This window comes from Stomoxys calcitrans, chromosome 1 (genome assembly GCF_963082655.1).
Source record: "Stomoxys calcitrans chromosome 1, idStoCalc2.1, whole genome shotgun sequence".
NCBI lineage: Eukaryota > Metazoa > Arthropoda > Insecta > Diptera > Muscidae > Stomoxys > Stomoxys calcitrans.
The window spans coordinates 35,633,248-35,659,367 of NC_081552.1; the positions used below are offsets into that span (position 1 = coordinate 35,633,248).

The 26,120-nt window shown below is 38.9% G+C and overlaps 1 protein-coding gene across 4 annotated transcripts in view; it reads right to left on the reverse strand.

The window, feature by feature from the left end:
• The window catches only part of LOC106092414 (protein phosphatase 1 regulatory subunit 16A), a 562,806-nt gene that overhangs the window by 29,703 nt on the left and 506,983 nt on the right, over window positions 1-26,120 (reverse strand). The gene's annotated exons all lie outside the window — the stretch shown is intronic.

The following is a 26,120-nucleotide window of genomic DNA, read 5'->3' on the forward strand; positions in this document are numbered from 1 at the left end:
GTTTAATGTCATTTAAGATTTTGATATATCGTAAGATATATGTTCCATTCTTAAAAGGCCGATATTCTCATGGGGATTTTGGGAGTGGGAAGGCCCCCAAAGTGGTGAACCCTCAGAAATGTGATCCCAAAAGTGGGTATCAATTTCGTGCTCTTCTCCCAAATACCTTTCATTTCAGCCCCATATTGCCATGGTTGATAAAAATGAATGTCCGATTTAGGGGTGTTTTGGGGAGTGGGGTGGTCCACCAGACACTTGGTCTTGAAAAAATATCAGCGTCGTATTCGACTCTCAAATATCATTTCTTTGCTGTGGTCGGTAAATTTGTCCTCTTTGGAGCGGCGGCCCCCAAACACTTGGTCCCACATTTTAATATCAGGTTCGTGTTTTACTCTCAAATACCTTTTATTTGCGTCCCATATTGCCATGGTATATATATATATATATATTATTTTTTTTTGTTTTTGTTATGGGTTTTGGGGTTGGAGTCCTGAAAAAATATCAGCCTCGTGCTTTCATCTCAAATACCATTTAAACCCCATATTGCCATTGATTTAAGGGAAGTCTATAGGATGAGGAGTCCCCCAAACACTTGGCCCCTAAATTGGATATCAAATTCGTTTCCTAATATCAAATTTGCTCATGAACATTTAACTAAGGAGCTTAGGCAAACTTCTCACTTATCGCTGAGTGCTGCCCGATTCAAATTTTTTAAGTTCAATGATAGGGGCCCTGCTTTTTGGGGGAGGGTCGGCACCCCAAGCATTTGGTCGCACATTTGAACATCAGATTCGTATTTTACTCTCAAATACCTATTATTTGTTTTGGGGAAGGGTTGCGCCCCAGAAACAGGGTCCCGTGTTCTACTCCCAAGTAACTTTCATTTGAGCCGTATATTGCCATGGTCAGTAAATATATCCGATTTAGGGGTGTTTTGGGGGTTGGAGTGGGCAAAGAGGAGTGTCCACCCCCAGATATCAAAAATGTAGTACACTATTTTCACCATGGGATCATTATGCGCCATGTTCAAGAAAATCGGTTTGACCGTTTTTAAGTTTATACGGAACAGACAAACAAAGAAACCAACAAACAAACACAAATTGATTTTTATACCAACCATTATAGGATGGGGTTATACTAATCTAGTCATTCCGTTTGTAATACCTCGAAATATTCGTCGAAGACCCCATTAAGTATATATATTCTTAATCGTCTCGACCTTCTCAGTCGACTCGACCATTTACGTCCGTCCATCCCTGCGTCTGTCGAAAGGACGATAGCGGTCGAACGGGTAAAGGTAGCCGTTTGAAATATTGCACATATACTTACTATTGATCTATTGATGTAGGTCACTGGGGATTGCAAATGAGCCTTATCGGTCCAGATTTAGGTATAGCTCTCATATAAACCGTTATCCCGATTTGACTTATTGAGCTTTTACAAGCCGTAATTTTTGTCCGATTTCGTTGAAATTTTGCATGCGGTGTTCTGTTTTAGCTTTCAACAACTGTGCCAAGTTCGGTCCAAATCGGTCTATAACTTGATATAGCTCCCCTATAAACCGGTCTCGCGATCATCCTTGTTCTGTTCCTAGAAGCTTTAATTTTCGATGGTTTGACAAAAGTTTGGTATGTAGAATAAAATTATACCCATGAACTAAATTTAGTTTGTATAAATTTTTAGCAGAATCCATGATAGTGAGTTAAAATTCGATCCTGCCAAACTTGGCACACTTTTTTACTTTTTTTACCGCCAATAGAGGGCGCTAAATTAAATGCTTTTGCTACTCGCTTGGAGTGGCTTAACGCCTATAACATTGATCATCATATGGTAGTTGTCTTTAAATCACTATGTGACTACCTATTATATATTCATCATTTATTCTAGAACTTCTATATTTGCCGGTCTATATATTTGGAAGTCACCTTTGCACAGAAGTGTACATGGCCACCTGTAAATAAATTTTGTGATGGTCATCCCCAGACTATTGGTGGCGACACTTCTTGGTTACTAAGCCATATAAGACTCTTGAACAAAAAAGTGTTGCCCAGCGGCACGTCCTTTGGACTTGTCTAGGAGAGAAATGTCCCTTATCGATGAGCTAAAATTTTAATCGGAAAAACTGTTTTATAAATATGTCAGTTATATCCCTGCTATTACTGTGGTGGCGACCGTGCCCGTCTAATTAGAATGTTCGACTGTTTTGGGGTGAGGTGGTCCACTATATTTATTACCAGAATAAAGATATCAGATTCGTTGGTCACAGCCTCATATAATATTTTTTATCCCATATTGTCGTGATAGGTCTATAGAGCCGTTTGGTGGGGAGTGTCTATAGGAGGGTCGTGCGCAACACCCTTCTGCCACTTGAACACAAGTTAGAAAGACGCACTCTACTCAAAAATGTCTATCGCTGAGTCTCCCATTGTCTTAATAGATCAAATAACCAAATAACCTGAACGGCTTTTAGAAAGTAAAGCGCCACCTAGATTTCATTCATTTGAATCCCACAACTTTCATTAAAATGCTACATAGCCATGATCGGCTAATATATCCATTTGGAGGTGGGGCGACTCACAATTATTAAGGCCTCATTTTCATACCCACCACCATAGGATAGGGGGTTTATTCATTTAGCCATTTCGGTTGCAATACATCGAAATATACATTTCCGACCCTACAAAGTAGCCCAAATATGTATACTTTGTAGGGTCGTCGTAAAATTCTAAGACAATTTAACGATGTTCGTGTGTCTGTCCGTCAGCTGTTGTAATCACTCTTCAACCTTCAAAAATTGAGATATTGAGCTGGAATTTGGCACAAATACGTCTTTTCGCGGCACGCCGGTTAAGTTCTTAAACAAGCCAAATCGGATCATATTTGGATCTAGTCTCAAATACCTTCCATTTGAGCCTAATATTATTATTATTGGTCTATTTTCCATTTGGTGGGCTTTGGAGCTGGGGCGGCCGCCCTAGACATCTCATTAAAGAAGTATACCCAATTTCTGTGTTTGAGTTATTATAAATAAACTAAATTTCGCGTAAATCGCCCCACACATCACCGAGGTCTGCCGTTTTTGAAAATAGGGTAAGGGGAGGGTTTCCTATTAAAGTATAGATATTAGATCTACTTCATTCTCTTGGTTTCGGTGGTAGATTGGAGTAGCCAAACACTTTGCCCCTACTCCCAAAAATCACATTTGAGCTACATACTGCTATAGTCGGTATATATGTGGTGTGGTTCAGGGGGAGTTTATGAGGTGAGGGGTCACTCAAACACTTGGCCATAAATCAGATATTAGATTTTGGCCCTTTTTTGCCATAATCCACAAATATATCCAGTTTGAGGGGTATGTAGGATGGGGCGGCCACCCACTTAGCTCTGAGAAAAGATAAGCATCGTGCTCTTCTTTTAAATTTCTTTATTTGAGTCGCAATCGCAATTGATTTAGGCAGAGTTTATGGGTCTCACCCCATAAAAACACACAAACACATGGCCTCAAAATTTGATATCACATTCGTTCTCTACTATCAAATACCTATAATTTGAGCCCCTTATTGTCATAGTAGGCAAACATGGGCGGTTTGAAGTGAGTTTAGGGGGCGGACCCTGAAATAATATCAACATCGTTTTAGAGCACGATTTTGTTTGAACCCCATAATGTCAAGCAATTTGAAGGTGGTGATCAAGATATTCTACCGGCTACGGGTCTCGTTCAGATCTACATTAGTAAGTTTTTATGTATTGGTTATCTACATTCAAAATCATATTTCAAAGCTACCACTTGGGATACCACATTTTTCAAGATCCGCAAGTCCTCCTGTGTCTATCCCAATTTGAGGCTAAAAAGTGTACTCTCCTACCAAAGATTTTTTATTGCTGTCCTATTTTATGCTGATCAGCCTTCATTTATTATTTCTAATTCCTTTTTTTGTGTAGGATGGGAGAGGGTGATTGCCCTCTGACACGTCCTTTCATTGAATTCAATATATTCTCGGTCATCCTACATGACAGTTTAATGTTGTTTTCATTGGGAAGAGAGGGTCGTTCACCCCAATATAGGCCGGTCCCAGATTCTGTCCCAAATGTATATACCAGGTTCGTAGTCAATGCTCAAAGACCTTTCCTTTTTTTCTCATTTTGTGACGTTGGACATTCATGCCTGTTTTGGAGATTTTTTGGGCTGGAGAGCCCCGTAGACACCTTGGACCAAATTCTTATAACAGATGTGTACTCAACTTCCAAACACCTTTCATTTGATACCCATATTGTCCCAATCAGTAAAAATGTCCTGTTGAGGGGTTTTTGGGGATGGGGAGGCCCCTCAGACATCAAGGAATACATTTTAAGTCGGATTTGTACTTAACTTTTAAATATATTTTTCGGGGTTGGGGGACCCCCTGACATTTACGGTGAAATTTTTATGCCAAGTTCGTTCTCTACTCTTAAATATCATTCATTTGATACCCATATTGTCCCAATCGGTAAACATGTCTGTTCGGGTGGGTTTTGGGATGGGGCGTCCCCCCCGGTTTTTTAACCCCAAATTTTTTACCAAATTTCGCTTAAATCGGTGAACCCATTTCCGAGATCTAGCGTTTTTGAAAATTGGGGTACGGGGGAGAGTCGGATATCAAAAAATTTAGCACCCTATTTTCACCAGGGGCTCAAACTCTACCGTCTGGAAAGTTTCATGAAAATCGGTTCAGCCGTTTTTGAGTCTATACGTAACAGACAAAAAACTAACAAACAAGGTGCAATAATTAAATTTTTAAATAATAAACTAGCTGAGCCCGGCCCGCTCTGTTGCGCCCGTTAATGCTATGTTGGAGAGGAGTACTCTAAATTTGGAAATTTTTGCCTAACTTCAGTTGAAAATGTATTCCAATTTTCCTGTGTATTTTTCTACTCGCAAATACCTCCTGTTAAAACCCCCACATTGCAATGGCCAGTAAAAGATCTTCTTGGGGTGTGGTGGGCCCTCAGAGACTTGGTCCCAAAAGTGAAAGTACCCCTTCACATATCAACAAATTAAGTACCCCATTTACACCACGGGTCCATAATGCATCATCTGTGAATATTTCAAGAAAATCGGTGTAGTCGTTTTGGAGCCTATATGGAAACACACAAAAAAACAAAAATTAATTTTTATATATAGATAGTTATCTATATATTTTTATACATAGATAGCTGACCTCGGCCCTCTTCGCTGCGCCTTCATTTTTACCACGCGAAAAAATATGTTTCTTATTCTTACTCTAAAATTTTGACAATATTTTAGCTAATAGGATTTTTCTCCAAAATTCTTTTTTCTATAGAAATTGGCACTAAAACTAGCTAAAACACCACCTTGGGTGGGAAAGTTAAAAACTAATACCGCAAACAACAGCAACGATATTCCTATATTTTATTTTTCTTTATTCAAAGGATCGACAGGTTGTCATAACAGATAAATGCTGTATGATTAATTTTGACGGCCCTGCCTTTTCTCTGTTCACGTTGGCTTCTTCAAATTAGCGCCATATACTGGCTGTTTAAAATTGGATCAACTAAATCCAATTGAAAACATCCAGTAGATGGCGCTAATATAAATCTTAGTGCTACTCGCTTGGAGTGGATTATCATGTGGTGGTTGTCTATAAATGACTATATGACTACCTATTAAATAGTCATCATTTAGTCATTTTATACCCACCACCGAAGGATGGGGGCATATTCATTTTGTCATTCCCTTTGCAACACATCGAAATATCCATTTCCGACCCTATAAAGTATATATATTCTTGATCAGCGTAAAAATCTAAGAGGATCTAGACATGTCCGTCCCTCTGTCCGTCTGTCTGTTGAAATCACGCTAGTCTTTAAAAAAAGAGATATTGAGCTGAAATTTTGCACAAATTCTTTTTTTGTCCATAAGCAGGTTAAGTTCGAAGATGGGCTATATCGGACTATTTCTTTATATAGCCCCCATATAGACCGATCCGCCGATTTAGGGTCTTAGGCCCATAATAGCCTCATTTATTATCCGATTTTGCTGAAATTTAGGACAGTGAGTTGCGTTGGGCCCTTCAATATCCTCCGTCAATTTGGCCCAGATCGGTCCAAATTTGGATATAGCTGCCATATAGACCGATCCTCAGATCTAGGGTCTTAGGCCCATTAAAGCCGCATTTATTATCCGATTTTGCTGAAGTTTGGGACAGTGAGTTGTGTTAGACCCTTCGACATCCTTCGTCAATTTGGCCCAGATCGGTCCAAATTTGAATATAGCTGCCATATAGACCGATCCTCCGATTTAGGGTCTTAAGCCCATAAAAGCCAAATTTATTTTCCGATTTTGCTGAAATATGGGACAGTGAGTTACGTTGGGCCCTTCGACATCCTCCGTTAATTTGGCCCAGATCGGTCCAAATTTGGATATAGCTGCCATATAGACCGATCCTCCGACTTAAGGTCTTAGGCCCATAAAAGCCACATTTATTATTCGATTTTGCTGAAACTTAGGACAGTGAGTTGTGTTGAGCCCTTTGAGTTCTTTCGTCATTTTGACCCAGATCGGTCAAGGTTTGGATATAGCTGTCATATAGACCGATCCTCAGATTTAGGGTCTTAGGCCCATTAAAGCCGCATTTATTATCCGATTTTGCTGAATTTTGGGTCAGTGAGTTGTCTTAGGCCCTTCGACATCTTTCTTCAATTTGGCACTGATCTTTTCAGATTTGGATATAGCTGTCATATAGACGATTTCTCGATTTAAGGTTTTGGGCCCATAAAAAGCGCATTTATTGTCCGATGTCGCCGAAATTTGGGACAGTGAGGTGTGTTGGGCTCTTCGATGTTGGTCTTCAATTTGGCTCAGATCGAACCAGATTTGGATATAGGTGCCATATAGACCGATCTCTCGGTTGAACAATGACTTGTACTTATAAGCATTTGGTCTAAATCGTTTGATATGTCCATATAACTGCTATGGGGCATAAGGTATGCATTTTTCACTGGATTTTGACGAAAGGTTGTTCACATATATACCCGAGGTGGTGGGTATCCAAAGTTCGGCCCGGCCAAACATAAAGCCTTTTTACTTGTTTTAAATCAAATCAAATCGGCATATTAAACGATTTTCTGTGGTAAAGAACTAATTTGCTGCGATGGCGATAGTTCTTACTATTAAACCATGTAAACTATTTGAACAAAAAAGTGTTGCCCAGCAGCACGTGGTTTGGTCTTGTCTATCGATGAGCTAAAAATGGTTGCAACCTTAACGTTAAGGTTTGCAACTCCTTCTATCACGCTGAAAGACATCATTTTGGGGATATGGCGGCCTACATTTATTAGTGTCCCCACACATTAATTAAATCACACAGTGTCCTGCGAGGTCATTATGACTGATCAACTGTTTTGGGCTGAGGTGGTCCGCTAGATATATGAGCGGAATAAGATAACAAATTCGTAGTCCACAACCTTATACTTTACATTTAATCTCATGTTGCCGTGATTGATTAGCGTCCTCGCATATTAATTAAATCACACAGTGTCCTGCGAGGTCATTATGACTGATCAACTGTTTTGGGCTGAGGTGGTCCGGTAGATATATGAGCAGAATAAGATAACAAATTCGTAGTCCATAACCTTATATTTTATATTTTATCCCATATTGCCATGATTGACGTATTCAACCGTTTGGTGGAGGGCGTCTATAGGAGGGTTGTGCGCCACACTCCATCTGCCACTTGAGCACAAATTTGAATGACGCACTCCACTCAAATATATTTATCCCCCATAGTTTAAATGGGTCAAATATCCTATTAGAGGCGATTTTAGGAGGTCAAGCACCACCTAGATTCTTGGACACAAAGTTTAATGGTGCTACTCGCTTGGAGTGGCTTAGCGCCTATAAAATTGATTGTCATGTGGTAGTTGTCTAAATATAACTGACCATATGACTACCTATCAAATAGTCATCATTTAGACTTTTTTAAATTAAATCAAATTGCCATATTAAACGATTTTCTGCGGTAAAGAACTAATTTGCCGGTCTATGTACAACAGTAGCACGACGTTTGGCTATGTCTAGGAAAAGAAGGCCCCTTATCGATGAGCTAAAACTAGCGGCCATCTTGACGCTGAGGTTTGCAACTCCTCCTATCACACTGAACGTCATAACTTTGCTGCTATGGCGGCTTACATTGATTTATGTCCTCAAATGAATTAAATCACATAGTGTCCTGTTAGGTCATTATGATTGACCAACTGTTTTGGGGTGAGGTGGTCAGCAAGATTTATGAGCAAGATAAAGGTATCAGATTCGCAGTCCAGAACCTTATACTTTTAATTTAATCCCATATTCTTATGATCGGTGTATACAACCGTTTGGTGGAGGGCGTCTATAGGAGGATTGTTTACCACACTCCATCTGCACATATTTTAATGATGCACTCTACTCAAAAATGTCTATCATTTGATCCACCAATGTTTTAATTGTTCAAATAATTTATTGGAGGCGAATTTAGGTAAAGCACCACCTAGATTTTTGGACACAAAGTTTAATGTCATATTCGTAATCTGCTCCCAAATACCTCTCATTTGAGTCTCACCTAACTATGATCGAATAATATTCTCATTTGGGGGTGGGTGACCCCCAATTATTGGACCCATATTGTTTAATATCATATTCGTAGTCTACTCCCGAATACATTTCATTTGAGTCCCATATTGATATGTACGTCCAATATATGTGCTTGGGGGAGTTTTTTGGGTTTTTGCGACCCCTTGGATACTTGATTCCAAATTTTAATACCATATTTGTTTTCTACTCTCCAATATATTTCATTTGATACCGACATTGTCTACTTTTGATATTAAGTGATGTTTTTGGGGTAACGGGGGAGGGTTTTGGGGTTGGGCCCAAGTTATCCGACCCCCTTCCGATATCAATAAATAATATAGCCTATTGCTCCTTCCAGACCACTCCACACAATCTGTAAAAATTTTAAAAAAAAATCGGTTCAGCCGTTTTTTTTATTGGCAGAAGATGATGCTAAAATTTTAGTTTTAAGAAAAATTTGCTTTAAATTTTCCTAAAGATCTTTTCCATCAATTTTTTTTTGAAAATTTTATGTCTATAGAAGTATTTGTCAATATTGTGATTCCAGTGTAGTTCAAATGTTTACTTATCTTACAACCTGCCAGCTGTTGCCACGCTATTCAAATCCTAGTGTTAAATTTTCATTGATTTATTTACACACTTCTCTGCTTATTGCGATGCTATTCAAGCAGAAAATTATCTCAAGCCACACTTTACATTTATCCACTGGCCAGTGGTGTCATTTTGTTGCCGAACCAAACATTACACGATCTTCTTGTAGCCCAGAACAGGACAACATCATAGCTGGTCTGTAATAATTAATGAAATTTGCATATCATCTATGTAACAGCATTTAATCTTGGCATTATTGTAATTAAGTCTTACATCCATTTATATCATTAAAATGTCAGTACAGGCTTTTATTTCACCAAGCCCCCCATCATTGGGAGGAGGTCAAAAAGAGTGTAGGTGTGTAGGTTTGTTTGTACGTCACGTGCAAATAATTCGAATTTAAATCGTTTTCAATGTGCCATTTCCAAACTAAGTAGTTGGTGGACAAGGAAAGCATATGTTGAAGGGCCTTCTCATAGGAAGGCCTTAACCCTTTTGGGGACGAACCCATTTTGTATTTTTTGTACTAAAATCCGCATTTATTAATTAAAATTGAATATGATCATCCCGTTTAGTTTTGGTAAAATGGCAAACACAAAAATTTGCATTATTTTTTTCATTAATTAAAAATTACTCTTTTTATTGATTCAATAACTAAGCCAAACAAGGCCTTATATAGTTACAAAATTAGCAACATTAATGCAAACTACTCCAGGATAGAGCTGTTAAAAAAATGTATCCCGAAATAGATCTAGGCCAATAACTGTCGGGCCAGTCTCCATTTTCAATATTTTTGACTTGCCAAGGCCAAAAATTTAAGGCGGAAAATGTTTTTTATTCTCGCCGGTATATGATGAGATGAATATTTTTACTCGTCTCTCCTCAAAAAATCGATTTCCGACCCCATTTGATATGTTCCTGATTTTTTTCCACATCCTTAGTCGATCCATGTGTCTATCGTAATAGTGAGCGTACGAGCGAAAAAAGCTTTTACCCTTAAATTTTTTTACAGTTATTTTTATACGCATCACCATTAGATGGGGGTATACTAATCTAGTCATTCCTTTTGTAACACCTCGAAATATTGATCTAGTTTTTAATATAGGTCATTGGTGATTGCAAATGGGGAATATATTGGTTTGCCCAAAAAGTAATTGCGGATTTTTTAAAAGAAAGTAAATGCATTTTTAATAAAACTTAAAATGAACTTCTAAAGCAAGCTAAAAGTAACAGCTGATAACCGATAGAAGAAAGAATGCAATTACAGAGTCACAAGCTGTGAAAAAATTTGTTAACGCCGACTATATGAAAAATCCGCAATTACTTTTTGGGCAACCCAATATATAAGAATATATTCCCAGAATTCGCTCTTTGAGCCCCTACGAGCCTTAATATTCATTTATCCAATTTGGCTGGAGTTTACCATTTATAGTACACTTATTGTCTCAAATACCCAAACCAGATACGGTCGAGATAGTTGTATAAGTAGATATAGCCCCGAATTTGCTTCTTGATTTTGGTTACATAAGGAAAGATAAGGATAAGGCACCAACATAAAGTGTACAAAAGCCATACTTTAACAGGTTTGCCAAATACCTCAAACTTACTTTCATCATTAAATAAACGTTGCTTCAGAAAGGAAAGTTAATAATTTTCGTATTCCGTATAACTAGTAAATTTATAGATGAAAAAATTTTTTTTTAACCAAATGCTTTTCTACACTTAATTTTCACGCTCACTGTATACCCCACCATACCCACCACCCCTCCACAATAAATCGCTCATGAATTATTTTTATTGTGTTTTCATCTCTGGTAGTCTAAACAGACCGCACGATCTGATTTATTTTGTATTATAAGTAATATTCGAAAAAAAATGTCTACCCTAATATTTAACTTTGAGGTAAATGTTTTTTCTCATAGAAGAAGCAACATTTTGGTGACACTTTTATCAGTAAATAGGATATTTTAATATATTTTTATGAATATGCAATAAAATAAAAACTATCGAGCGGCTAATTCTTCGTCCTCAAAGGATTAATGGTCTCCTTTCTACTTCCTTTCAGTTTTAACCTTGTCTTCTAACGATCCGGATCTCTCTATAGGATTTTCTTTATTATACCCTCCACCATAGGATGGGGGCATACTAATTTCGTCGAAATATGCGTCATGACATTTTAAATCGATCTAGCCTAACCGTCCGTCAGTCTGTCGAAAGCGCGCTAACTTTCGAAGGAGTAAAGCTAGCCGCTTGATATTTTGCACAAATACTTTTTATTAGTGTAGTGTTTATGCTTCTTCTTCTTTTCCTAAAAAATTAATTTCTTATTTTAATGTCTGTTTTTAAGGAAAATTAATTGTAGTATACATTCTGCATATCTCTGGAAAAATATATTTCGATACATGCCAACTTCATTAAAGTTTATTCAGCGGTTTGGGCGTAATATGTACCACATAATCGCCTTAATAAACACCTTGGCCGTTTAATAATATACTAGCCCATCCAGGCATGCTCCGCTGTGCCAGTTTTTGCAATCTATACTTCTAGGGTTCATGGTACCATCTTAGCTTCAAAAGCTTGTCCGAGTATACATATAGCAAAAAATGTATACTCGGAGATATATGGTAGTAAAATGAACAAAAAGTTTGGAGTAACAACAGATAGTACTCTGGAAATGGGAAAGCAACAATTTCTTGCCAAAACGGCAAACATTTTCTGCTGTTTTCAGGTTGTAAAATGTCATAAATACTTTAAGAAATTGTATGTTTCAACTTATCTTTAAATTTTTTTTAGTTTCAGAACTCAACTTTATAAAATTTTCTATAACAAAATATGTAGTAAAATAATATTAATGTTTTTAAACAAAAAATGTGCGTCCAAAATGGTCACGAATGTACATTAATATGTAGAGAACCCGGCACGGATAACTATGGGCATCACACAGACTGAAACTTTGAGCTCTAATCTGTGTCGTGTTCTTCTTATCCCGAGAGCATAGCTGAGAGTTACCAGGCGTCCATAGGTTGCGGATAGTAGAATGCCCCATACGGAGTAGCTGCAACTGCAGTCGCGGACAATCAGAGACTCTCCACTCGTCTCAGTGAGAGGACGGCTGGCACCGGCTCTTGCTTAAATACTGAGTGCCTATGATGCTCGATGCGACAAAGCGAGATATTGGTGCCTACGGCGATCGGTCGTATAGAGCGGAACAAGCTTGCTCGCCTATAAGAGCTGGACGAGGATCGCCACCTCCACATGCAAATGTGGCTACAACAACATCAACGACAACAATATGTAGAGAATGCGTTAGCTATTGCTCAGAAGTTCAAAAATTTGACACTGTAACCTGCCAGTCTAAAAAATTTAAATATAAAATCAGAAAAGAGTGTTTGCTCATATCAGAAAATTTATTTCTCTGGGTTAAAGACCAAATATTTTCAAGCCTTCATAAGTTCTTTTGGATCTACATTCTTATAGTTTTTTTGTGGCTAATTGTAACCACTCATCGAATTCGCACTCTTCCCTCATATACCTGTCACTTACGATCCATATTGCTATTATCAAGCTACAATCCACTTTGGGGGACTCTCAGGGAGCCGTACTGATAGTTGACCTAAAATATTTATGTCCTCACTTTTAAATGACTTAAAATAGATTTCGGGATTGGACAACCCTTGTTATGCAATCTACCAGCTGACATCTCTATCGTAAAGCTGGACATTTTTGAGGTAATACGTACTCAGAACGTTTTGACATACGAGCGCTATTTGAGTTGTTTACAGTAACTTACAATATTCATCTCGCCCAAAAAATGGAAGTAAATCGTGAACATTGGACAACCCTTGTGATGCAATCTACCAGCTGACATCTCTATCGTAAAGCTGGACATTTTTGAGGTTATACGTACTCAGAACGTTTTGACATACGAGCGCTATTTGAGTTGTTTACAGTAACTTACAATATTCATCTCGCCCAAAAAATGGAATTAAATCGTGAACATTTTCGTGCGATTATTTTTTACAATTTTCCACGTGGTTTAACTCAAAAACAGTGCATCGATGAACATAATTACATTTTTGGCGATTAAGCTCCAGGACCAGTGTTTATCGATAGTATGGTGAATTCAACCGAGGTCGTAGTTCACTCAAAGACGAATTTCGTGAAGGTCGTCCAAAATCAGTTGTTGTTCCAAAAACCATTGATGCTGTGCGCCAATTGATATTGCAAGATCGTCATGTGATCTATCGTGAGATTGAGGCAACCTTAGACTTTAATGGGACCAGCATACATTCAATATTGCATGAACATTTGACCGTCAAAAAAATTTGTTCGCATTGGATCCCACACAATTTGTCAATCGCTCAAAAAAGGGCTCGTGTCGATTGGTCGAAGGAAATGCTCAAAAAATACGAAACAACTGCATTTTTGAGCACTCAAAACATCGATTTGATGAGTAATAAATAATAAAATGAGTATGTAAAAAATAAAATGAGAGGTCAACGTTTTTCGACACCTCAAAAAGCGGTTGATTCCGTTTGCAACACATCGAAATATCATTTTCCGACCCTACAAGTATATATATTTCGGATCGTCGTAAAATTCTAAGAGGATTTAACGATGTCCGTGTGTCTGTCCGTCCGTTTGTTGTAATCACTCTAGAGCCTTCAAAAAAATTAAGTTCCTGAACGGGCCAAATCGGACCATATTTGGATATAGCTGCTATATAGACCGATTTTCTAATAAAGGATCTAATGCCCATAAATGCTTTATTTTTTATCCGATATCGCTGAAATTTGAAACAGTTCAGATCGGAACTGTTTCAAATTTCAAATATGGTTCAGATCGGACTATATTTAGACATAACTACCATATAGACCGATCTCCCGATAAAGAGTCTGAAGGCCATAAAAGCTTTATTTATCACTCGATTTCACTTAAATTTGCAACAGTGGGTTATTTTAAGCCTCCCGACATTTGGCGTAAGTATGGATCAGATCGGACTATATTTAGGTATAGCTGCCATATAGACCGATCTTCCGATAGAGTCTGAAGGCCATAAAAGCTTTATTTTTTATCCGATTTCGTTTAAATTTTGAACAGTGTGCAGTTTTAAGCTTCCCAACATCCGACCCAAATATGGCTCAGATCGGACTATATTTAGATTTAGCTGTCATATGGACCGATCTGCCGATAAGGGGTCTGAAGCCCATAAAAGCATTATTTATTACCGGATTTCCCTGAAATTTGAAACAGTGAGTAGGTTAAGACCTCCCAACATCCGACCTAAATATGGTTCAGATCAGTTTATATTGGATATATCTGCCAACAAAATCAATATTTTGTTCTTCAAAATTGAGTAGTGATATATATATTAGACCACTCAATGTCCGTGTCGAATTTGTTTTCACCGGATTGTGACGAAATGGGATTTACATATATACCCGAGGTGGTGGGTATCCAAAGTTCGGTCCGGCCGAACTCGATGCCTTTTTTCTTGTTTTTACATAATAAAGATATGAGCCCATCATATTGTGTTGCCCAAAAAGTAATTGCGGATTTTTCATATAGTCGGCGTTGACGAATTTTTTCACAGCTTGTGACTCTGTAATTGCATTCTTTCTTCTGTCAGTTATCAGCTGTTACTTTTAGCTTGCTTTAGAAAAAAAGTGTAAAAAAAGTATATTTGATTAAAGTTCATTCTAAGTTTTATTAAAAATGCATTTACTTTCTTTTAAAAAATCCGCAATTACTTTTTGGGCAACCCAATATAATGCAAAACACTGCATCCTCTTCTTTAAGTCTTTACACTACCCAACACCAAAACCTACCAAATATATATTAGACCAAAGACCAATCACGACAACATGGGACTAAAATGAAAGGTATTTAAGATAAGAAAACGTATCTGATATCCAATTGTCGGATCAAGTGTTAGGGGGACCATCCCAACCACCAAAACACACTTAAATCGGACATATTTACCGACCATGGCAATATGGAACTCAAATGAAAGGTATTTGCGAGTAGAATACGAATCTGAAATCCAAATGTGGAACCAAGTTTCTGGGGGTCCTTCCCTTCCCCAAAACACTCTCCAAACAGGACTTATTTACTGCCCATGACAATATGGGCCTTAAATAAAAGGTATGTGAGTGTAGAATTCAAATCTGATATCCAAAAGTGGGACCAAGGCAAGCTTTGTATATAGTGCACTCTTCGAACTATCTACCAGAGTTGAACATGTGGACCTTCGAGCCGGATAATGTTGAAGCCACTTCAACAGCGAACAACTACAGACAACAAGATTATTTTAACAGCGCCATCTGCAGCATTTTGTAGAATTACCCTATGTTACATTAATTAAATTGGCAACGCCACAACAAATTATCATGATGATCTATCATCTGTTTTGTCGCTGGCATCTGTAATGGTCCTTAGTCATCAATAAATCTTGCATGGAAACATAAGTTCCCCCATTTTGGGGCGAACTTAAACGTGGTCCTTCGAAACCTAACGCGTTCCGTGATATAAATTAAAAAAAGCTATGGGAATTTTAAAATTGGTTGGATTTATTTATATGTCGCCAAAAATACATAAAGAATTCCATCAACAAATTCCACTAGGTGATACTGGCTTTACGAGCCCATCGCGTTTTATGGAAAACCAGACATCACGAGTCATTTCATAGAACACAAGAGAGTGTGTTTAATTCAATCAAATAAAACTTTTCTAAATGGTTTTACGAATCACTTCTTAATTCGTCAATGATTGGTTCCATTGCATGGGACTACGCTTCACGAGCCAATGGTAATACATACATATGTACATACATAGCCAACATAAACAACAACAAACCAGTTTTAATCTTCAAGGTGGCATTGCAGTCTTGCAAGGCGGGGAGTATGTTGAAGCCACTTCAACAGCGAACAACTACAGACAACAAGATTATTTTAACAGCGCCATCTGCAGCATTTTGTAGAATTACCCTATGTTACATTAATTAAATTGGCAACGCCACAACAAATTATCATGATTATCTATCATCTATATTTTCGCTGGCGTCTGATATGGTCTTTAGAAATCAATAAATCTTGCATTGAAGCATTAAGTGAAAAGTTTTATTTCCTTTTTTTTTAAGTTCCCCCATATTGGGGCGAACTTAAACAGCCACTTTTTCACAGCCACAATATTTCAGTCCATACGGATAAGAGAGAGAACCGTTTATATGGGAGCTGTATCAAGCTATAGATCGATTCAGACCATGTTGCACACCTGTATTGAAGGCCATGGAAGAAGCCGTTGTGCTAAATCGGATGATAACTGCTCCCTCTAGAGGATCAAGAAGTCAAGATCCCAATTCGGTTTATATGGCAGCTATATCAGGTTATATACCGATTTGCGACATACTCATCACAGTTTTTGGAAGTCATACCAAAAGACCTCACGCAAAATTTTAGCCAAATCGGACGAGAATCGCGCCCTCTAGAGGCTCAAGAAGTCAAGATCCAAGATCGGTTTATATGGCAGCTATATCAAAACCGACCTACACCTATAAGAAGTATTGTATTTGTATAAAATTTCAAGCGCCTAACTTTGCTCTTTCAAAAGTTAGCGTGCTTTCGGCAGACAGACGGACGGACGGACGGTCGGACAGAAATACGGACATGGCTAGTTTGACTTAAAATGTCACGACGATCAAGAATATATATACTTCATGAGGTCTTAGACGCATATTTCGAGGTGTTACAAACAGAATGACGAAATTAGTACACGCCCATCCTATGGTATGGTAGCTATATCTAAAACTGAACAAATTTGTATGAAATTAATTAGTCATCAGAAGAGTTATAAGAGAAACCTTCGTGCTAAATGTTGTGACGATCAGTTAACAAATCATCAAAATCGGACGAAACTATAAATGGGAGCTATATCTAAATCTGAACCGATTTCTATTAAATTCAACAGCAATACCGGGAGTCATAAGGGAGTCTTTTGTGCCAATTTTCGAGTGAATCGGTTTGCAAATGGCCAAATTATTGCAATTTTAGTCATTTAGAGAATAACTGGGGCAAAATTTCGTGAAATCGGTTTACAAATGACGATATACTTGCAATTTTAGTCCAAATCGGACGAAAATATATAATGGGAGCTATATCTAAATCTGAACCGATTTCTAAGAAATTCACCAATAATGTCGAGACTTATAAGATAATCACTCGTGCAAAATTTCGTGAGAAACGGTTTACAAATAACGATATAAATGCAGTTTTAGTCCAAACACGACGAACATATATATTGGACGAACATATATATTGGATCTATAGCTAAAGCTGAACCGGTTTTTTTTCCAATTTCAATAGGCTTCGTCTCTAGGCTAAAGAAACAGATTGTGCCAAATTTGAAGACGATCGGATGAAAATTGCGACCTTACTTTGTACAGAAATTAACATGGACAGACAGACAGGCGGACATTGCTAAATCGAATCAGAAAGTGATTCAGAGTCGATCGGTATACTTATTAATGGGTCTATCTTTATGGGTGTTACAAACAAATTCACTAAGTTGAAATACCCTGTACCGCAGTAGTGGTGTGGAGTATAAAAATACAAAATTTTCCTTAAAAATAAAATTTAAAAAGGAATTTCTAATAGAATTACAATTTTTATACCCTCCACCATTGGATGGGGGGTATACTAATTTCGTCATTCTGTTTGTAACTACTCGAAATATTCGTCTGAGACCCCATAAAGTATATATATTCTTGATCGTCGTGACATTTTATGTCGATCTAGCCATGTCCGTCCGTCTGTCCGTCCGTCTGTCCGTCCGTCTGTCCGTCCGTCTGTCCGTCCGTCTGTCCGTCCGTCTGTCCGTCCGTCTGTCCGTCCGTCTGTCCGTCCGTCTGTCCGTCCGTCTGTCCGTCCGTCCGTCTGTCCGTCCGTCCGTCCGTCTGTCTGTCGAAAGCACGCTAACTTCCGAAGGAGTAAAGCTAGCCGCTTGAAATTTTGCACAAATACTTCTTTTTAGTGTAGGTCGGTTGGTATTGTAAATGGGCCATATCGGTTCATGTTTTGATATAGCTGCCATATAAACCGATCTTGGGTCTTGACTTCTTGAGCCTCTAGAGTGCGCAATTCTTATCCGATTGTATGAAATTTTGCACGGCGTGTTTTGTTATGATATCCAACAACTGTGCCAAGTATGGTTCAAATCGGTTTATAACCTGATATAGCTGCCATATAAACCGATCTTGGGTCTTGACTTCTTGAGCCTCTAGAGGGCGCAATTCTTATCCGATTTAAATGAGATTTTGCACGACGTGTTTTGTTATAATATCCAACAACTGTGCCAAGTATGGTTCAAATCGGTTCATAACCTGATATAGCTGCCATATAAACCGATCTTGGGTCTTGACTTCTTGAGCCTCTAGAGTGCGCAATTCTTATACGATTGGAATGAGATTTTGCACGACGTGTTTTGATATGATATTCAACAACTGTGCCAAGTATGGTTCAAATCGGTTCATAACTTGATATAGCTGTCATATAAACCGATCTTGACTTCTTGAGCCTGTAGAGGCCGCAATTATTATCCGATTTGCCTGATTTGTTCGACGGATTCTCTCATGACCATCAACATACGTGTTTATTGTGGTCTGAATCGGTCTATAGCCCGATACAGCTCCCATATAAATCGATCTCTCTATTTTACTTCTTCAGCCCCCAAAGGGCGCAATTCTTATTCGAATTGGCTGACATTTTACACAGGTCTCCCACATATAATTTAATTGTGGTCCAAATCGGACCATATCTTGATATCGCTCGAATAGCAGAGCAAATCTTTTCTTATATCATTTTTTGCCTAAGAAGAGATGCCGGGAAAAACTGACAAATGCGATCTATAGTGGAGGGTATATAAGATTCGGCCCGGCCGAACTTAGCACGCTTTTACGTGTTCAATTTCATTGAGCTTAAACTTGAATCATTGATATGTGAGAAATTTGCCCATGTTACTTTATAGAATGTTCATGGGCAAATTTGCAATTTATAGCCGCCTCCTCCACCTCACAATGTCGCCAACGTTAGGAGGGAATAGCCACAGCTGAAACTGTTTTCTGATGTTCTCGCTAGGATTCGAACCTCATGGCATTTTTTTAGTTAATACAGTTGTCACTGGACTAGCTCGTCTATCTCTAAACATGAAGGCCTTCTCATAAGGCCTTTACGTTTCTTCGTAACGCCATTGCCATTTTCATGGCACCTACACCCGCACACATACAAAGAAAACGAGCAATGAAATTTGCCACAACACCTTGGAAATTTGTAATGCGTTTTGCAAACACACACACATCAGGTGCTAGTCAGAGATGGCGCCGCACATGGTCATATAGCTGGATAGAAACTTTGTTTTGGAGAATTGAAGCATTTTAATGACTTTCCAAGCACCAGTCGCACCGCCAACCCACAACCATACATATACACATAAGGGTGGGTCAGTTTTATAATCGAACAAGTAAAAGCGTACTAAGTGCGGTCGGACCAAATCTTATATACCCTTCTTGATGGATCCCTTTGTCAAGACATTTGCACGGTATCTCTTTATAGGCAAACAAAGGATAATGGATAAGAATTGCTATGATGTTGGAGCTTGGAGCTTGGAGGTTATGGACCGATTCGGACCATACTTGGTTTGGATCTTGGAAACCATAGTAGAAGTCATTGTGCAATATTTCAGCCAAATCAAACAAGAACGGCGCCCTCCAACAGCTCTAGAAATGAAATGGGGAGATCGGTTTATATAGGAGCTATATCCTGGTTTAGACCGATTCAGGTCATGCTTGGCATGTACGTTGGAAGCCAAGGAGAAGTTAATGTGCAAAATTTCAGCCAAATTGGATAAGAATTGCGCCCACTTGAGGCTCAAGCAGTAAAATCGGGAGATCGGTTTATGTGGGTGATATTAGGTTAGGTTAGAAGAGGATGACGCCAAAATTTTTATCTTAGCATCCGCGTAGGCCATCTGGTGACCCATTGTGATTCCTCAAGAACTATGGGTGATAGTATATCAGGTTTCAGGCCATACTTTGCATGCACTTTGGAAGTCATGGGAGAAGTCAGTGTGCAAAATTTTAGCCAAATCGGATAAGAATTGCGCCCACTAGAGTCTTAAGAAGTACAATCGGGAGATCGGTTTATATGGCAGCTATATTAAGTTCACAACCAATTCTAACTATACTTGGCGCATTTGTTGAATGCCATAGAAAACGTCATAGTGCAAAATCGGATAAGAATTGCGCTCTGTAGAGGCACAAGAACTATAATCTGGAGATCGATTTATATGGCCCATTTACAATCCCAACCTACCTATACTAATAGGAAGTATTTCCTATTTCCCTTCAAAAGTTTGCGTGCTTTTTACAGACAGACAGATGGACATGGCTAGATCGCCTTAAGGTATCATGGCGATCGAGTATTTATATACCTTATAGGGTCTTAAATAAATATTTTGATGTGTTACACACGGAATAACGAAGTTAGTATATCCCCATTCTATGGCGGAGGGTATAAAAAGCTTCTAATTTTTAACGACAAAATCCATTCTTCGGGTGGTATCTTTATATGGGAGCTGTATACCAAAATTCGTACAAATAGGTTGGAAATTGTGGTCACTACACTTTATAGGATCTTAGACATCCCCCATCCTATGGCGGAGGGTATAAAAAGTGGTTACCAAAATCGGAATCTACAACGACTTCTTAGAAAGTTTGCGTAAGAACCCATTGGTCTACAATCAGAATCGAGCTTCCGATTTCGAACGACAAAGTTCATGTAAATTGGTTGGAAATTCTGGTCATGTGTAAATCGGGCAAAATACGGTAGCTATATTGAAGTCTGAACTGATTGTTACCAATAGCCATATAGTTTTCTTTAGGACTAAAAAAATAATATTTCAATGTGTTAATTTCCTATGGCGGAGGGTATAAAAGGTGGTTACCAAAATCGGAATCTATTTCTAATTAAGTTTGCCTAAGAAAACTTTGGTCTAAAATCAGAATCGATCTTCCGACAATGTTCATGCAAATCGGTTGGAAATTGTGATCACTACATCCTAATATGTGTAAATCGGGCGATATGTATATATGGGAGCTATATGGAAGTCTGAACTGATATTTACCAACTGTCATATGGTTTTCCTTAGGTCTAAAGAGATAATATTCGTGATGATTGGATAACAAATATGGCCTCCAGATTGATTGATTGATCTTAATGATACGCATTAAGACGCCAAATAAAACACCTCGTACTACATCTTGTTAACATTGGATTAATAGTGCCTTAAAGACCATATCGGGCAAAAGATATATATGGGAGCTATGTCTTAACGGATTTTTATGAAATTTTGCACTCGCATTGGAACTTTAAATAAAATAACCCACTAAATTTTGTAGAAATCGGGCCAAAATTGTGCCTAAAGTCCAAATCGGATGAAAGATATATATGAGAGGTATATCTAAATCCAAACCGATTTTTATGAAATTTTGCACACATATGAAGACGTCAAATAAAGCACCTCATACCAAATTTTGTAAAGATCGGGCTAAAATTGTGGCTTCTACAGCCTTAAAAGTCCAAATCGGATGAAAGATACATGGACAGACAAGAATACATGGACAGACAGACTGACATAGCTAAATCGAATCAGGAAGTGATTCTAAGCCGATAGGTATAATTATCAATGGCTCTAGCTCTTCTCCTTCTAAGCATTACAAACAAATGCACAAAGTTATAATACTCTGTACCACAGTGGTGGTGTAGGGTATAAAAAGACAGAAGTAAATGCGATGCGAAATGAAAACTGGAACATAGCCAGGGACCCTTCAACCATTTCGTCTGGGCGTGGACGATATATTAGTTATGCACGGACTTTGTACTTAAATACCGGAAGCACAATTTAGATTTAAGACCCATGATTTGTTGGGCAGATTATCCTTGAATTCGTTGTAGATTCCGATTTTAATAACCGCTTGTTGGGTGGTTTTTGTTCACACAAATTGATCCATCCCAATATACATGCTTTGAAAACACCATTAAATTTGTCATCTGTTCCGTTTTCGAATTTGTGACGCATTGGGAATTGTATAAATTCCCCATATTATTGTGCGTTTCTCTATGAATTTTTCATTTTCTATACATTTTTAAGAAAAAAAAAAACAATTTGTGCTGTTGCATACTTTTGGGAGGGCATAAAATGGTGGTGTGTTGGCATTTTTTATGAGGCCAAAAGAGGACACATTTTATGACTTTTACATTGCCTGTTGGCCTTGTTAGCACAATAGCTTTGAAAAAGAAAATTAGTAGACATTAAGAAATAATTAAAGTCGTGACATATAATACAAAAATTTGCTTAAATATAAAGACAAATTTTTTGTTTGCAATAAAAGTCTTTATTTTGATTTAATATAATTAATACGAATTTTGTTTTGTGTTGAGAATACCACTGTGCTGAGGAGACCAAAAAAGAACAAAGTCGCTAAGCACCGTTTGCCACTCAGATAAACACTAGCGCACACACACAGTCACTAACATTCATTCATCTCTTTTACCTTATGCTAATTTTCCATGTGTGCTAAGAGGGGCAATGACAACAACGCTGTGAGTGTTGAGTGCATGTATTTTGGGAGCAAAAAGTTAAGTAGCTCAAAAATATAGCATACTTTAGGGGGTGGCTGAACATACGCAAAATTAACTTCTTTTACATAGGAAACCACTGAATTTGTAAAACTGTGGTAAAAAGTGCACATATGTACATGCTTACACTACATATATGTCTGTATACGCAAGATGTAAGTATGCTCTCATTAAACATTCATAGCAGTTGTTGTGGTTGTTCTTTTTTTTAGTAAACATTTACGTTAAATGATCTATATATATAGGTTAATAGTGCCCCATTTGAGGCTGTTTAAGCGATTTATTTTACCACTGCGAAATGGCAAAAAAAAAACGAAAGGGAAGCAAACTGAAAAGTGCTAGAGGGAAGGAAAATGTACTTGACACTTTTTAAAAATGCTTGTAATTAATTAGTGTCTATCATTATTTGAATATTTTTCAAACAGGATACCTATCCCCTGACACATGGTAAGATAGGAAGCTGTATCGTGGCCTTTAGGCATCCAAACCTACCTTAGAACTACAAAACAATACTAAATACTAACGGAACCCTAGTATTGCCACCATAAGATCATGTTACTCGTATGGATCTGAGCTAGATGACAGAGTGGGCCTATATTGAGAACCCAAGAATCGAGATCTGTTTTAGACTGCCTGACCCTAATACGGTCCTGCAGGCGAAAATCCGGACGATCACGGAATGCTTGAGGTGGTGTGCTTACGCGAAGACGTCGAGTGTGAACAAATTTACGGACAGTAAAATGGCCATAAGGGCAATAACAACCAGGATGGTGAGGTTAGAAGGAGGATGGCACAATCCGCATCGTTTTAGAGAGAAGGCCAGAGAACTGCCGTCAATAAACTTGGCTAACCTGAAGCCTTTCGGGTCGACGCAGTCCGAGACGGTAGGGCGCCAAAAATACTATGGGGCGATTAACTTAAAATTTTCTTTTTTGAGTTTACTTTATATTTTTTAGAGCGCACAACATTCTGATTACTGGCTTTGGTGTATTTCCATGGTGGCATGGGGCGGATTAATTTCTGCACCCTCTTTTCAACCTAACTTAAGTACGCATACGCCCTAACCGGGACCGATAACCCACTCGCTGGCTACATTCCTGGCTGAAACAGACTCTCAGTTCGAACCTGGCATTGTCCTACATACCGAGGCATGGAGAAAGGTGGTAATGGTTGGGCGGGATCAACAAATCTATCTATAAATATAAATACTTCAAAGACTGATAGACCTAAAGTTGAGGGAGGGACTTATGCATACCTCAAGGGTAGATCAGTGGAGACGGCCCTCCACGAAATGGTACGGGAAGTCGAGACTTCTCTCCAATTGAAGAAGTACACTTTGGTGATCTTTCAGGATAGTCGCCGCCGGGGTCCCATCGAGTATCTAAATTTGGACGGATTGTATGTTACGCGGGCTGATTATTTATGCGGTGTTGGGACATAGTATGGTCAGAAGATGGGTGACAGCACAATGGAAGATAGACCTGATTATGAGGGAGGGATAGGCCCGATTTTGAGGGAGGGACTGGCTCCGGAGAACTTCAGTAGAGCACATTATGTATTCCTCAAGGTTAGACGGCTCTCTACGAAGTGGTGAGATGGCTGACTTCGAGGATAATCGTCGTCCTGGGACGCAAGGGGGATAACCGAGTATCTTCACGTAGACGGTTTGTATACTACGTAGGAGGATTATTGACAGCACAGTGGAGGATTATGTGTTCATAATTTTGTCATAGTTTTTGCTCTAAACACTTCAATGATTAATAGACCTGATAGTAAGGGAGGGACTGGCGCCGTAGAACTTCAGTGGGGCAAATAATGCATATCTCAAGGGTAGATCGGTGGAGACGGCCTGTACGAAGTGATGAGAGAAGTACAGATTTCTCTCCAACTGAAGGAGTATGCGATGACGGCCTTCCAGGATAGTCCCCGCGCTGGACCGCACGGGGTCCAACCAAGTATCTCCCGGTAAACGACTTGTATGCTACACGGCAAGATAATCAACGCGAACTTGGGATATGGTGTGGTCAAAAGACGGGGAATTATAGGTCCATCATTCTGTCATCGCTTTTGATCAAAATACTGCCTGGTCAGGCAGTCGAAAACATATCTCAGCCCCTGGGTTCTTAATGTAGACCCCTGGTCAACTTCGTCCTCCAGTTTTGACCCACCTGTGTAGCATGATCTTCCAGATGGCAATACCAGAGTTCTGTTAATCCAAGACTGTGCCGCTGACAGCAGGGCTTCGCATTCGACCTCAAGCGTCGTCTCAGGTATCCGATCCGAAACCTTTTTTATTCCATCTAGATTATTCCATTCTCCCATCGCTTTAAGTTCAATAGCCCCGGTGGCTGCTTCACGCTTAATCTATATGCCAGTGGGTCGTATATATAGTCTCCAGGGCCCTAGTGGGGGTGTTCCTCATCGCTCCGCCTATGCCAAGACAATATGTTCTCTGAACCTGTAGTATTTTCCTTACGTTGTACTTTTTCTCCATCGCAGTCCATCAAACTACTGAGGTGTAAGTAAGTATTTGTCTAATCACGCTCCTGTAGAGCTAGTGGACTATCCTCAGATTCAGGCCCCACGCCATACCCTTATTTTCGAAAACGCCAGAATTCGGAGATGCTTGATGCGATTCAAGCTAAGGTTAAGGTTGAATGGCTCGCTCCCTAAAGGCGAGTTCACTCGGAGGCTACTTTGTGAGAGAAAGGTAAGAAAAAGGAAAATGTGAGACTTCGTAATAGAGGTTTTACACGAATAAAAAGTGAAAGACAGGAGGAGTGGAGAAACCCGAGCGGGAGGTGAAGAACCGCCCTTCCCTACGCAAGCACGGACCTACCAACGCCGGAGCCTGTGTCACCCTCCCGTCGGAAACATCCTGTTCCCTTAACAAACCTCAGGAGAGATACCAGAGGTACGTTTGCAAGTTCCCCCAGATCACAGAAGAAATGGCTCCCCATAAAGGAGGGCCTACGTCTCTGCAGACCCGGACAGGAATACAGCAAGTGGTCAATAGCCTCATCCTCATCGGTGTTGACCTACAGAAGTCAAGTCTCACTACAATGAGAAAGAAAGGAATAGTAAAAACGGACCCCGCCAACGTTGACGACCCACGCAAACGAAAAAAGGACCATGATTTGCGGATCTGCACCTGTATTATCCGCACTCTCTATAGAGAATAGATTTCGCCGCGGCAAAAAACTTGGTAGTTAGTAGCACCAAATTTCAACATA